This window comes from Hyperolius riggenbachi, chromosome 1 (assembly GCF_040937935.1).
Source record: "Hyperolius riggenbachi isolate aHypRig1 chromosome 1, aHypRig1.pri, whole genome shotgun sequence".
Classification (NCBI taxonomy): Eukaryota; Metazoa; Chordata; class Amphibia; order Anura; family Hyperoliidae; genus Hyperolius; species Hyperolius riggenbachi.
Genome location: NC_090646.1, coordinates 606,894,375 through 606,908,374, shown reverse-complemented (window position 1 = coordinate 606,908,374; position 14,000 = coordinate 606,894,375). Strand labels below are relative to the sequence as shown.

Here is a 14,000-nt window from a genome sequence, read left to right as displayed (position 1 = left end):
GTGTTATGTAAGTGGATCAAGCATTTATCTACTTAAATATGTGGTTTTTTTCCTTGGCATATAACGGCTAATCCTCCTTCTTTAAAGTCTAACTCTAGGCCCAAACAGATAAAAAAGTGACAGCGCTCAAGGATGCACCTGAAATGTAAGCCTACAGAGGCAACTCTAGGCACACACTTAACTACTTGCCGACTGCTCCACACCAATTGGCGCGAGCAGTGCGGCAGCCTCAGGACCGCTCCATGCCCATTGGCATGAACGGCTGTCTATGGGGCTAGCAGGAGATCGTGCGCAAGCTGGGGGCGATCAGAGAGCCCTGTTGGTGGGGAGAAAAAAGGGAGGGGGGGGGGGAAATAACTTGTGTGCTGAGTTGTACGGCCCTGCAGCTTGGCCTTAAAGCTGCAGTGGCCTATTTAACTAAAAATGGCCTGGTCACTAGGGGGGTTAACACTGTGGTCCTCAAGTGGTTAAAGAGGAACTCCGGTGACACATAGTCGAGTATAGTAAATTACCCAGGACATCTACTTTTTACATAACAGTTTATTGGAAGAATCTAACGAATGCAACTTCAGTGACAAACGGATACAAGATTTTAGTCTGGTCACAGTAAAAACACTACGGCCTCATTTATGTGACTGGAGTAACACATTAAAGCAGCAGGGATAGCCATACTATCCCAGGAAAAAACAACAGAGTAACCAAGCAGCTCAGGGTGACCCAAACTACTAGGAATGTATAGGGGGATAAAAGGGACCAAAAAGCTCTCCTACTACAAAAAAAGCAAAGCTTGGTGTATTTGCCTTCTTAAAACAGAAGGAAATTTGCAATTATTCAGGCTATAAGTGAACAATTGTGGTTACCCACAATGCACTACTTCTGAATATGCAAATTATCCCTTTTCGCCCTTGGTAACCCAAGGAAGCATCCAGAACCGCTGGTGTATAGCAAGCCTATAGCTTTACATTTTACACAGCCATATCAAACCCACATGTAGACAGCCTGTTTCTGACTTTTGGTCCTCATCAGTACATGGCAGGGATTGATAAGGCTGTATGAGATAGGGCTTGGACCAGTACAACAGAGTAACCAAGTAGCTCAGGGTGACCCAAACTACTAGGAATGTATAGGGGGATAAAAGGGACCAAAAAGCCCTCCTACTAAAAAAAAGCAAATCTTGCTGTATTTGCCTTCTTAAAACAGAAGGAAATCTGCAATAATTCAGCTATTAGTTCCGCTTACATAACATATGCATTGTACTGTCCACATTTTAATTTCAGCGAATTTTATATAGTAAATAAAGAGAAACCTATTCCAGGCATTTTCCATCTTTTCTGCCTCTGACTGGTGCCAATCCCGATGTCATTTCCTCCCTTACTCTTCTTTTCCTCTAGGAACTGCAGTGTAATATGTAGTATGTAGCTTGCTTTGTAAACACATGTGCGCACAGTATAGGTTGTATTTCAGCAGCTTTTGCAGAGGGGTGAGGTGTATTTCCCGTCTGCGCCTCCTGTCACACTGAACTGCCCTCAGCCAATCAGTAAGGAGCAGGAATGTGGGAGGGGTGCTAACAAGCTTCCCTCTCTTAAGTAATAGACCCAGGCTGACTGAAATAAAATTTACTACAGCAGACACATGTATGATTATATTGGAATGATTGCAAAGCAAACTGCATGTAGACTACATAATAAACACAGAGCAAAGGGTAAATGGAATTTGATTTTATGGTTGGCAATCCTGCTTTAAAGTAGATCTAAATTGAAAGAAAGTATCCAACTACAAGCTTCAAACAGCCATACATGCCTCTTCCTGACAGGACCTCTTTAGTAGAGTTAGATAGAAAGCCTTAGCAATGTTTGCCTTTTCCCCCACATGACTGTGGCACATTACTATACCAGAGTGACGAGTCAGCACAGGGCTTGTTCCTTGTGGCCTGCAGGACTGAGCTAGATTCTGATGGGCGACACAATTAGTGCGTGTGCATGCACCTTTAATTCCATGTCATCTTCAAGTAATCACAAGTGTAAATTGTTCTCTCAGCTGCGTCACCACAGAAATGTGTCAGTCCTCCACAGAAACAGCTAATATGTAAACATATTATTGTAGGATTTGTATTGTAGGATTTGTATCAGCTGCAAAGAAATGTTTGTCTTTAAAGGTTATTATACTGTTGCTTATCTTTTAGAGCAGAGAGGAAGTTCTGAGTTCAGGTCCGGTCTAACGGAACAAACATGGCTGGAGGAGACAAGATGGCTACTGGACTTATGGATGAAATTCAGTTTTAATTTCAATAAACTGCAGATGTTCAGCAGTGACCTGATAAAATACACATTGACCTTTTTTTTTTTTGCCCGATTTGGGAAAAAAAAATCTATAAATGCAACAACAGAAAAGAAAAATTGCTATGAATTTCCCCTTCATCAAGGGACAAAGTTCATAAAAAAACGATAACCGTGATTCAGAAAAGATGCTCTCATGAAGATCGGCCTACAATGTTAAATGTAGAAACATTACAGTCAGTCGGTTCATGATGCAGATTACGGAGAACACTAAATATTGTAATTACTGTACCTTTCATCTTCCGCAGAGTCACTGTACCATTGCGCAATGCCAGACCTTTCTATACACAAGACAATGCAGCCTGGAATATCTTAGCTTGCTTATAAAAATGTGCTGAAGTATTTCTGGGGTTTATGAAATTCATTTTGTTTTATGTACCATATGTGTAGAAATAGCAGGGAAATCTCAGGTCACTTGAGGATAAAAATTCACGAGGAATGCGTATGTTATCATAGCGTTTGCTTGATCCTGATGAGCTTTGAGTAATCCTTTTCGGAGTGTAGATAGCCCCAGTCCTCTGGATCTACCGGAGAAGTTCTGCCAATCAATTGTGCTGATACTACCGGAGTAGTTCTGCCAATCAATTGTGCTGATACTACCGGAGCAGTTCTGCCAATCAATTGTGCTGATACTACCGGAGTAGTTCTGCTAATCAATTGTGCTGATACTACCGGAGTAGTTCTGCCAATCAATTGTGCTGATACTATCGGAGTAGTTCTGCCAATCAATTGTGCTATCGGAGTAGTTCTGCCAATCAATTGTGCTGATACTACCGGAGTAGTTCTGCCAATCAATTGTGCTGATACTACCGGAGTAGTTCTGCCAATCAATTGTGCTGATACTACCGGAGTAGTTCTGCCAATCAATTGTGCTGATACTACCGGAGAAGTTCTGCCAATCAATTGTGCTTATACTACCGGAGTAGTTCTGCCAATCAATTGTGCTGATACTACCGGAGTAGTTCTGCCAATCAATTGTGCTGATACTACCGGAGTAGTTCTGCCAATCAATTGTGCTGATACTACCGGAGAAGTTCTGCCAATCAGTTGTGCTTATACTACCGGAGTAGTTCTGCCAATCAATTGTGCTGATACTACCGGAGTAGTTCTGCCAATCAATTGTGCTGATACTACCGGAGTAGTTCTGCCAATCAATTGTGCTGATACTACCGGAGAAGTTCTGCCAATCAGTTGCGCTGATATTAAATTAAGAAGTCTTCACAGTTCCTTCAATTCCACTCACAAAACAGGTTTCAGAAAAGGTTCTGAAGTCTCTCTTCTCACTGAGCACTCATTCAAACGGAAATGAAAACCGAAAACAGTCAACAGTATCTCAGTGGACCTAATGCTGAAGGGTCTTGCCAATCTGGCCCAGGCATAATGTTACTACTTATTTGGCTGGTGAAATGGAACTAATAAAACGGGAGACGCACTGAAGCTCATTAGGGTTGCAGATTGAGCAGAAAAATGTCAATGAGAACAGCAGCAGAAACGTGTCACTGAAATGGTACGCTTATTGTCTTGTATTCTGATTAGGGATGATCAATGATATGCAAATACTTCTGAGTTGACGCAAATTTGTATGCAAATATATGCAGTTTGAAAATGGACCAATCAATTTAAACACAGGTATAAATTGATTAGTCCGTTTTCAAACTACATATATTTGCATCAACTCGAAATCATTTGCATCTCTTTGAGCATCCCCAATTCTGGTTTGAACAGATAGAAATTTTGTTATTAAATGAATTAATAACTTAAAGGGAACCAGAGATGAAGCACTCTCATGTATTTTACCATATATATATATCAGTGGGAACATTAGAGAAAATACCTATCCTGCTCTCTGTTTCATCAGTCACTGCTCAGCCTGCTTGTTATCAGCCCTGATAAAATTCCTGACTGAGCATTCTGGCTTTGCTCAGGAATCATAAGCGAGTCATTATAGCAGAGCCTGAAGGGGGCAGGCTTGGGCTTGAAAAGACACCAGAGAAGACAGACACGGCTATAATGATTCCTGAGCAAAGCCAGACTGAATGCTCAGTCGGGGATTTTATCAGGGCTGATAACAAGCAGGCTGAGCAGTGACTGATGAAACAGAGAGCAGGGTAGGTATTTTCTCTAATGTTCCCACTGATATATATGGTAAAATACATGAGGCTGCTTCGCCTCTGGTTCACTTTAAGCTTGATGCAGAATAATTGTACCACTGCCGGCTCTTGTGCACATCCCGGCAGTGACACAATAGCGTGAGCCCGCCGATAGTAAAGACACCAAAGTTATGTGCCTCATTGGCTCCTGATGCTCTGATCACTGTGAGCCAATCACAGTGATTAGGGAGAGAATAAAGAAAAAAAAAGGCCCTGGTCCTTAAAGTGACACTGAAGCGAAAAAAAAAACCCCATTATGATATCATCAATTGTATGAGTAGTACAGATAATGAATAGAACATTAGTAGCAAAGAAAAGTCTCATGTTTTTATTTTCAGGTTTATAGCTTTTTAGAATGTATCATTCTAACATATTTGCAATTTACAAACCACACTGTATTTTAAACTATGAAACAGAGCCGAGCTAATGACCCTTTCCACTTCCCTGCAGTAAAAATCTTATCTGAAGCTGCCTGTCACTGTTTCTTTGAAGTATAAGTGCCTCAGAAAACAGCACTGTAGCTGACTAAACTGGTTAGGGAGCTCAGAGAAGCTCGTTTGCATAGATAACAACAGAAGTTCTAGTTCTTAGCTGTACTACACCTACAAATCATATCATAAGGTTTATTTTCACTTTAGATTTCTTTTAAACACAGAGCCTGCAGTCCCAAATGAGTGAAGTAGCCTCATCTATGGACAAGTATAGTAGTAATAATGTCTTATCAGCTTAATTCACCTGTCAGAATGAAAGCACTACAAAACACAGAACAATACTCCAAAGCGGTGCGCCTAAAAGATAAAGGAATGCCACCAAATTATTTTTTCATGATTATTTTTACTCTCAGTATAGAGATGGGCTGCTCAACTTTTTTTCCAAACAGTTCTTTCTGTCCTATGGGGAGGATAGGAAAAGTAGGAGGTGCCCTAGTGCATCTTGCAGCAGTAAAATACGACAACAGCTGGCTTAATAGTATTTTATGTCGCAGACAGTTTAGATCAGGATGACTGTGTTCATGCTAGGTATTCATTCAAAAAGATCACAAATGATCATTTTGGTAGACTAGTATAAGGGATGTTTATGCAGTCTTTAAAAAAAATGGAGTTAAGCAGCAACCTTTGTTTTCATCGTTTTTCAAATTAAGCTAATTTTAGCTGAGTGGTGCTGCACCGTGTTTGGATTTATAATGTTAAGGATTTCACAGATAATGGAATGTATGTATACATTTTTGTGCTTGTATATCAAGACTTTGCTTGCTTATCAAGTCAAAAGTTCATAAAAATATTTCCTTCTCCTGCAAAACGATGTTAAAAGTAAACCAGAGATCAAAAGTACTAACGAATCGATACTTACCTGGGGCTTCCTCCAGGCCCATATATGCTCGTCTGAGTCCCACGCCGTCCTCCCACGGTCAGTCCCACTGCATATGCGCGGGAAACCCGTGCATATGCAGAAGACCCAGACTGGACCGAGCCCATTACCGGGGCTGATTGCAGCTGAACGGCAGACCGCGGGAGGGCGGTGGGGACTCAGATGAGCTTATGGGGCTGGAGGAAGCCCTGAGTATCGATTCTTGGTTTTTTTTTTTAATCTCTGGTACAGTTTAAGCTCAATACTGTACTTATCTGAAGACGATCGGGGAACTTCACAGCGACGCCTCCTGACTAAAGAGGTTCCATGATCCATCATCCTACCATGGGAACACGTGACGTAACACGATCATGGTACATTGTGCGGGAGTCAATGGGGATGTTAATGATCCAATCCATTGCAAAGGTCATTATCGCCACGCGTCGCCAAACTTCATTCATGTAATCGCGCCCCTGTACCAACGTCAACAGATCACTGAAACACTCGCTTGTTGATCAAAAACAAAATCACCAGTCACCGGACAAAAAAAAGCTGTAAAATTTGAATAGTGGGTACGGGCTTTTAAAACCAAGTTACTTTGATTCCGAGGTAGTGCTCTATACCAGGGCTGTGGCATAGGTACAAAAATCATCCAACTACAACACCTCAGTTTGTGAAAACTCCGACTCCAGGTACCCAAAATTGTTCCGACTCCTCGACTCTGACTCCTTGGTCTAATTCTTATCAGGACTGTGGAGTTTGTACAAAAATCATCTGACACCGACTGCTCAGTTTATTGAGACCACCGACTCCAACTCCAGGTACCCAAAATTGCTCAGACTCCGAATCTTCGGCTCTGACTCCACAGTCCTGCTCTATACTGCACTATTCTGCTGTTAAACAATGGCACACACAATAGTTCAGTATAGAGCAGTGATGTCTCATTGTGTCTTCAAACATCCAAAAATAAAGCAAGAATTTGAAAATAAAAAAGCCCCTCTGCTTGACTGAAAGAGAAGTTGAAATTTTTTTTTCCCCTAGCAACAAAAAGTGAACACAATTATTTTCATGGCATTCCTTGTTCAGCAAACCGCCCTAGATTCAAGATTCAAGCACTTTATTGTCATTGTGTAACGCAATGAAATTACTTTGCAGTACTTTGGGAAGATTTAGTAGATATACAGAGAAAAGCTGCAAACCTTCCCTGTATTACTCCAATCATTCAACTCACGTGCAGGAAAGTTCCTGCTTTTTTTCTTGAAATCCTGCACACGTGGTACTCATTACCAAGTCTATCTGCCAGTCCAAAACCTCAGGAGAAACTTAGTAAGAACTGGAAGAGCGGTTCTATTAACGCTGATCTGTACCTGCGCTCATGGCACTATCTCAAAAATAAAATCAACCCCCCGGACAGTAATGTAATAATAATGTCTTCTTTCTTTACAAATCTCTGAAATGTGCTGGGTATAGGACTCCAGACTAGGCTCACCTTTGGTTAACCTTGCTGAAGTGTGCGTGAGTCAGTCTGCTGTTTGACACACAGATATTCTACACGCTACACTTTCAAACTTCTAAGATTTTCTGGAGAATAAGTAACAAATAAAAGATATATACAGTATAAGTAATAGTTTCTATTTACAAACCATCTTACCCCACTTATAAACCACTGATAATAGCCTGACATGCATTACATTCGGGGATTTAGGACCTATTCCCACTATGCCCGAATCAGAAGGGCATGCTGCAGATTTATGCAGCTCGCAGCCGAATCACCATAGTCCCGCATGGCACAGCTTAGTGGGCTGCGGGTTCTCAGCAGAACAGGAGCCTCTGCTAAATTGGCAACCTCCCTTTGTGAGTACCAGTTCTTCTCCATCATTTGCTTCAACTGTTTGACATACTACACCAATGGGGCTCCCAGTGTCTCTGTGTTTTTTGTTTTCACAGATCACCCTACCTACCTGTAGGCTGAGGTGGTCGTTATCTGCTGCCTCAGCCCACTTAAAGAGACTCTGTAACAAATTTTTCAGCCTTAGTTCTTCTATCCTATAAATTCCTATGCCTGTTCTAATCTGCTCTGGCTTACTGCAGTCTTTCCTAACTGCACTGTCTCTGTAATAAATCAATGTATCTTTCCTCTGTCCTGTTTGTCGGGCTAAGGCTTGATTTTGTGGAATGTGCAGGGCTGCTTGTGATTGGTAGAAGCGATACACACCCTCTGCAGGCCCCCTGCACACTATGAATGACTCATACACTATGCTTAGCTGAGCCTATTAGAAGCTGGTTAGTTTGTTTGTAAACACTGCCTAAAACTGTTAATTACAAGCCAGGATTGCAGCAGAGAGTGGCAGAAACAGCACAGAGGGGCCCAGGAGAAAATAATGAATAGAATGGTATGCTTTTTATTGTAAGAATATTAGAGTACAGATTCTCTTTAAGACAGGCGTGTGTATAAGGCTTTATTAGTGTGCTGTGGCCAACACTGAAATTGTGCCCCCACCACGGTCAGAAGATCCCCTGTAAAAACTGCACCCTTTCTCATGCACATTTGTTATAGTCGTCTGTGTTTTTGGCAGTCTTCCTATTCCCTCTCTGTACTCTGTCAGTTCTGTATAAATAAATACATAATAATAATAACATGGTAGGATATTCGACTATGATTATGGTAGGATTAGATTGTGAGCTCTTTTGAGGACAGTCAGTGATATGACTATGTACTCTGTAAAGTGCTGCAGAAGACAATAGTGCTACATAAATACATCGGCAGAGGGTGAAATAAAGTGATTGTGAACAGAGAGAATGGGCAGAGATTGTTGCCAGAGAAAGCGAGACAGAACCGGTGGTCAGAGAGATGCTGAGAGAGACAGCAAGAGGGGAGGAGAGAAAGTGAGAGAGCAGTGGGCAGAGAGGGAAAGCCAGAGATATTACTGTATTCCATTACTATATAATAGTGCAAATTTTATGATAATCATTATCCAAGTATATTTTTCTGTAAATGTCCATTTTTAGATTACAATAGTGCTGTCTTTACAGCCCCCTCTGCACTCTGAGGCCCAGTGCACACCAAAACCGCTAGCAGATCCGCAATACGCTAGCGGTTTTGGGAGCTGATTTCAGAGCGATTCTAGGTAATGTTTAGAGAGGTTTTCTAAACATACCTAGCGGTTTTGCGTGCGTTTTTGTGTAGAAGATTACACATATTGTTACAGTAAAAGCTGTTACTGAACAGCTACTGTAACAAAAATGCCTGGCAAACAGCTCTGAACTAGCGTTTTTCAGAGCGGTTTGCGTTTTTCCTATACTTTACATTGAGGACGAAACGCTTCCGAAAACCGCAAACGCGCAGCAGGAGGCGCGTTTGCGGCTTGGCAAAAACCGCAAACCGCCGGTGTGCACCATCCCATTGCAATACATTAGACAAGCGTTTTTAGAGGCGGATGCGGACGGCGGATCGCTCCAAAAACCGCTCGGTGTGCACTGGGCCTGACACCGCATCCTTTACACTGAAGCAAAGCCTGCACTCACAGTGACTGCTGATCAAACATCTTCTCCACCTGTGAGAGTCAGAGTGCAGCCAGAAGAAAGCAGTAACATATAGGGGGCCACACAGACAGCAAAAACAGACAGGGGGGTCACACACACACACCAAAAACAGACAGAGGGAGTCACACAGACAGCAATAACAAACTGGGGGTCACACAGACAGCAATAACAGACAGGGGGGGGTCACACAGACAGCAATAACAGACGGGGGGTCACACACACACACACACACACACACACACACACACACACACACACACCAAAAACAGACCGGGGGGGGGGGTCACACAGACAGCAATAACAGACAGGGGGGTCACACAGACAGCAATAACAGACAGGGGGGTCACACAGACAGCAATAACAGACAGGGGGTCACACACACACACACCAACAACAGATGGGGGGGGGTCACACAGACAGCAATAACAAACTGGGGGTCACACAGACAGCAATAACAGACAGGGGGGTCACACAGACAGCAATAACAGACAGGGGGGGTCACACAGACAGCAATAACAAACAAAGGGTCACACGGACAGCAATAACAGATGGGGGGGTCACACAGACAGCAATAACAGACAGAGGGGTCACACACACAGCAATAACACCCCTGTCTGTTACTGCTGTGTGTGCCAATAACAATTAAAAAGTGTGCACCACGCTTTAGAGTGCATAAACACATCCAAGTTTGACTGGCCAATATTATTATTATTATTATTTAGTATTTATATAGCGCCGACATATTACGCAGCGCTGTACAATGTATATATATATATCTTTTCACTAACTGTCCCTCAAAGGAGCTCACAATCTAATCCCTACCATTGCCATATGTCTATATTATGTAGTGTAAGTATTGTAGTCTAGGGCCAATTTTTTAGGGGGGGGGCAATTAACTTATCTGTATGTTTTTGGAATGTGGGAGGAAACCGGAGTGCCCGGAGGAAACCCATGCAGACACAGAGAGAACATACAAACTCTTTGCAGATAGTGCCCTGGCTGGGATTCGAACCAGGGACCCAGCGCTGCAAGGCGAGAGAGCTAACCACTACGTCACCAACTACATGTAAGTGCCAACAGATTTTAAATACTATGAACAGATTGTGTAGGTAAGCTCTCATACTACATGGAGGTGGTAAATTGGCCAAAATCGGACACCCAGCAGGAGGATCAGCCAGGAAAAATGCCTCTATGCCAGGAAAACACATATATAAGTAGATAAATACTTGCTCTACTTACATAACAGATGTATTGTACTGTCGACGGTTTGATTTCAGTGAATTTTATATAGTAAATGGAGAGAATTCCTTTTCTGCCAATCTCCCTTTCTATTTCCCACAGTCTGAGGCTCAATCCTTGATGCCATTTCTTCCCTTAGTTCTCCTCCAATTTGCAGTGTCATTGTGGCTTGCATTCTAACAACTTGTAAGCACAAGCATCGGATTTCAGTCAAGCCTGTCAAATTACAGTGTGCTCAGCCCAATCAGTGAGAAGCACATTTGTGGGAGGGGTGATGACAAGCTTCCCTCTCAGAGCCTCAGTAACTGAGGTAAGATAATTACAGCAGAGACATTCCTGCATAGATTGGGGAGCTTGTATTGCAGGATGAGATTTCTGGCAGCATTAAAAGCACAATGCAGTGTTTAAATATAATTTGATTTTGTGACCGACAATCCCTCTTTACGGCCCCAGGTCAGCCATTTTTAAACACATATTACAGTAAAATTGCACTAAGTTTTACGCATTACTCGATTGTTCACCTTTGCTAGCAATGAGAAATAAAAATCTGTGAGAGTAAATTAAGGCTTCCATTAAAAAGAAACAATTTAATGATTTGCTGGATAATTTAAAGTGGACCTGAACTCTTGCACAGAACAGAAGGAAAACAGAGAGAAATACACCCTGTATGTATTTATAGTTTAGCCTGTCTAATTCCTCCTCATCTGCGACTAATCACAACTGTAATTTGATCTATCAGCTGTGTCAGCTCAGGAATCTCGGCAGTCCTCGGCAGAAGAGCTAATTTGTAAAAACAGTAAGTTAACCCTATGTCTGCTTCTATGAAAGCAGGAAGTAGACACTGCAGATTTATTGCAGGATTTGTATCAGCTGTAACAAATAAATGTTTTTCTTTACAAGGTTATTATGCTGTTGCTTATCTTTTATAGCAGAGAGGAAGTTCGGAGTTCAGGTCCACTTTAAATGTTCCCACGATCTCCATCCTATAAACTGCGCCCAAAGTGTCTGAAAATTAGATTAATGAAGCAAAGCCCGATAAGCTGGCCCTGCTTGCTCCTCCAGTGCTATCTTTGGTGCTTTACCTGAGTTAGGAAAAGTTTAGCAATGGAAGCACGGTGCTGTTGTCTATACAAGAGGCCCTGTCATCCACGTACCATGTCTGACTACGTTACACCATTTCTGCGAGCCAAGTAATAGTGTTAAACTTTATCTCCCTCCTTCTTGCACTGGAGATTCTAGCTGCTCGTATTCCAGGGCTTTTTATAGTTGGCTCTTAGCTGATGATAGCATTGTCACTTCTGTTCGGCTGGCACTCTCGCCAAGCCATTAGTCAAACCGTTTTAACAAGAATAGAACAATGGTGACCATTGAAAGTGCTTCTGTTCTGCCAACAGGCAGGAAATGTTATTTCAGTAATCAATGAAGTAAAACAACACCATCAGGAGCCCAGCAATGCGTAGAGGGAAGAGGAGAAGAAATACCCTCCAGACACTAGAAGCCAACCAGAGGTAGGAAGCGGTGCGCACTGAAGACCTGGAGTTCAACAGGAAATTCCGCTCTCTAAAAATATAATTTGCCATTATGAATAGACAACAAGAATACTGGAAGACTATACGCTGCCAATAGACCATGGAGTGCTGTCCAGCAGAGAAGAGCATAAACTTCTGTGCAAGGACTATAGCAAAGGGCATCACAGAAAAGCCTATGTAAAAACTATGAGATTTTTTTCTGTACATAATTTCTCCATTAAAAAATGTAAACGGTTTGATCACATTATCAATTTTCATGACTCGGACTGCAGAGGTGAGACTCGAAAAATTAGAATATCGTGCAAAAGTCCATTTATTTCATAAATGTATCTTAACTACCTAACGACCACGTCACGCCAATGGGCATGAACGCGGCGGCAGCCCCAGGACCGCCCAACGCCAATTGGAGTCAAGTCCTGGGGCTCTAATTTGCATGCGATCGCGCGCATCTCATGCTCGGGGGCGGAGCTCCGCCCCCTCTTTCAGTCTCTCGAGTAGCTATTACCGCTCGGGAGACTGTTACCGCCGTCTATTTACACAGCGCAGCGCTGCGATCAGCAGCAGCGCTGCACTGGGGACAGCCGTGTGACACGGCTGTACCATTAGCTAGCTGACTTGGGGGTTGATTCACTTTGTAGGATGAGGTCCCAGCACTTTGGCCCAATAGGCTGCCTGTCAAGTGACAGGCAGCCTATTGGGCCAATGAAAGTGCGGGGATCTCGTTCTACAAAGTCACTGGACCTGACAGAGTCCAGAGTGGGACAATTGGAGCAGCTGTTAGTTTTAGAGGTAGTATGAGTAATATAGTAGTAGTGCATACTACAGCAGTAGCGTGCACTACTTTGAAAATTTTACTTGCGCTGCCACACTAAGCTGTGCTGCTTGAGCAGTGAAGCGTAGTGAATCAACCCCTACTGATTTGTATGTGAGCCAGATGTAACCATCAAAAGAACCACATCTGGCTCCCGAGCCATAGGTTCCCTACCCCTGCCTTAAAGGGACCCTGAGCAGAGGCTGTGGGCATGCATTTAAGCATACCCATGTCTATTTGGTAATGAGCATACACTCAACTGCCCTTTTGGTAAGCTTTCCTCCTCTCGGTCTGCCTGTTATAAATTACACTGGGTCGGCGATTGTAAAAAAAAGTTGTGCTGTGACCCGGAACAGGAAGTCTGCGGGTCCTCTCTGCGGATGCGTCCTGGGAAAGTGACCAGCAGTGGGAAAAGGACAGTTGGTACTCTCAGAACCATATTTCTGCCTAGTTCTTGGCTCATAACGAACAGTAGCAGTAACACAAAACAAAAAATCTCTGCTTACAGCCTGCGTTACACAAGGTGCACATCAAAGTATTGCTGCTATAACGGCGCTCAGCCCTGAGCGCCGAAGTAACCTGCTGCACATCAGAGCAGGTCAACTTCCTCTACTGCTCTACAGTCCAGTATTTGGCAATGGACAGAGGTCAGCAAAGACCCTCTGCACAGCAACTACACAGCAATACAATGTACTGAGTGTTATGACACCCCCATAGGTTTTCACCAGTTTGTCTTAAAGAAGCTGTTCTGTGGGATCACATCAGACAGGCTATTCTTCCACATGTATCACTAAGCCTGGTGTGCTCACGATAAACCTGCCGCCAGTTCCACACTGGTAAGTTGTGTCCTTACTTGGCCCTCTTTTGTTTGGTACTAACAATTTCATACTGGGAACAACCAATGAGACCTGCCATTTTGGAGATGCTCATCTAGACTTAATTTAATCATCAGACAAAGTTTCTTAGATCTTTGCACTTACCCAATTTTCCTGCTTCCATTACAATCACCTTTAAGAACTGACTACACAAATTGCCAAATATGTCT

General features: G+C 42.9%; 1 protein-coding gene and 1 long non-coding RNA gene across 2 annotated transcripts in view; one reads left to right on the top strand and one right to left on the bottom strand.

The window, feature by feature from the left end:
• Positions 1-12,049, top strand: part of LOC137528480 (uncharacterized) — a 137,401-nt gene extending 125,352 nt beyond the window's left edge. Inside the window, exon 3 of the long non-coding RNA XR_011023409.1 lies at positions 12,010-12,049. This is a non-coding gene — a long non-coding RNA (uncharacterized lncRNA). The remainder of the gene's footprint in view (positions 1-12,009) is intronic.
• The window catches only part of CWC27 (CWC27 spliceosome associated cyclophilin), a 217,651-nt gene that overhangs the window by 90,659 nt on the left and 112,992 nt on the right, over positions 1-14,000 (bottom strand). The window lies entirely within an intron of this gene.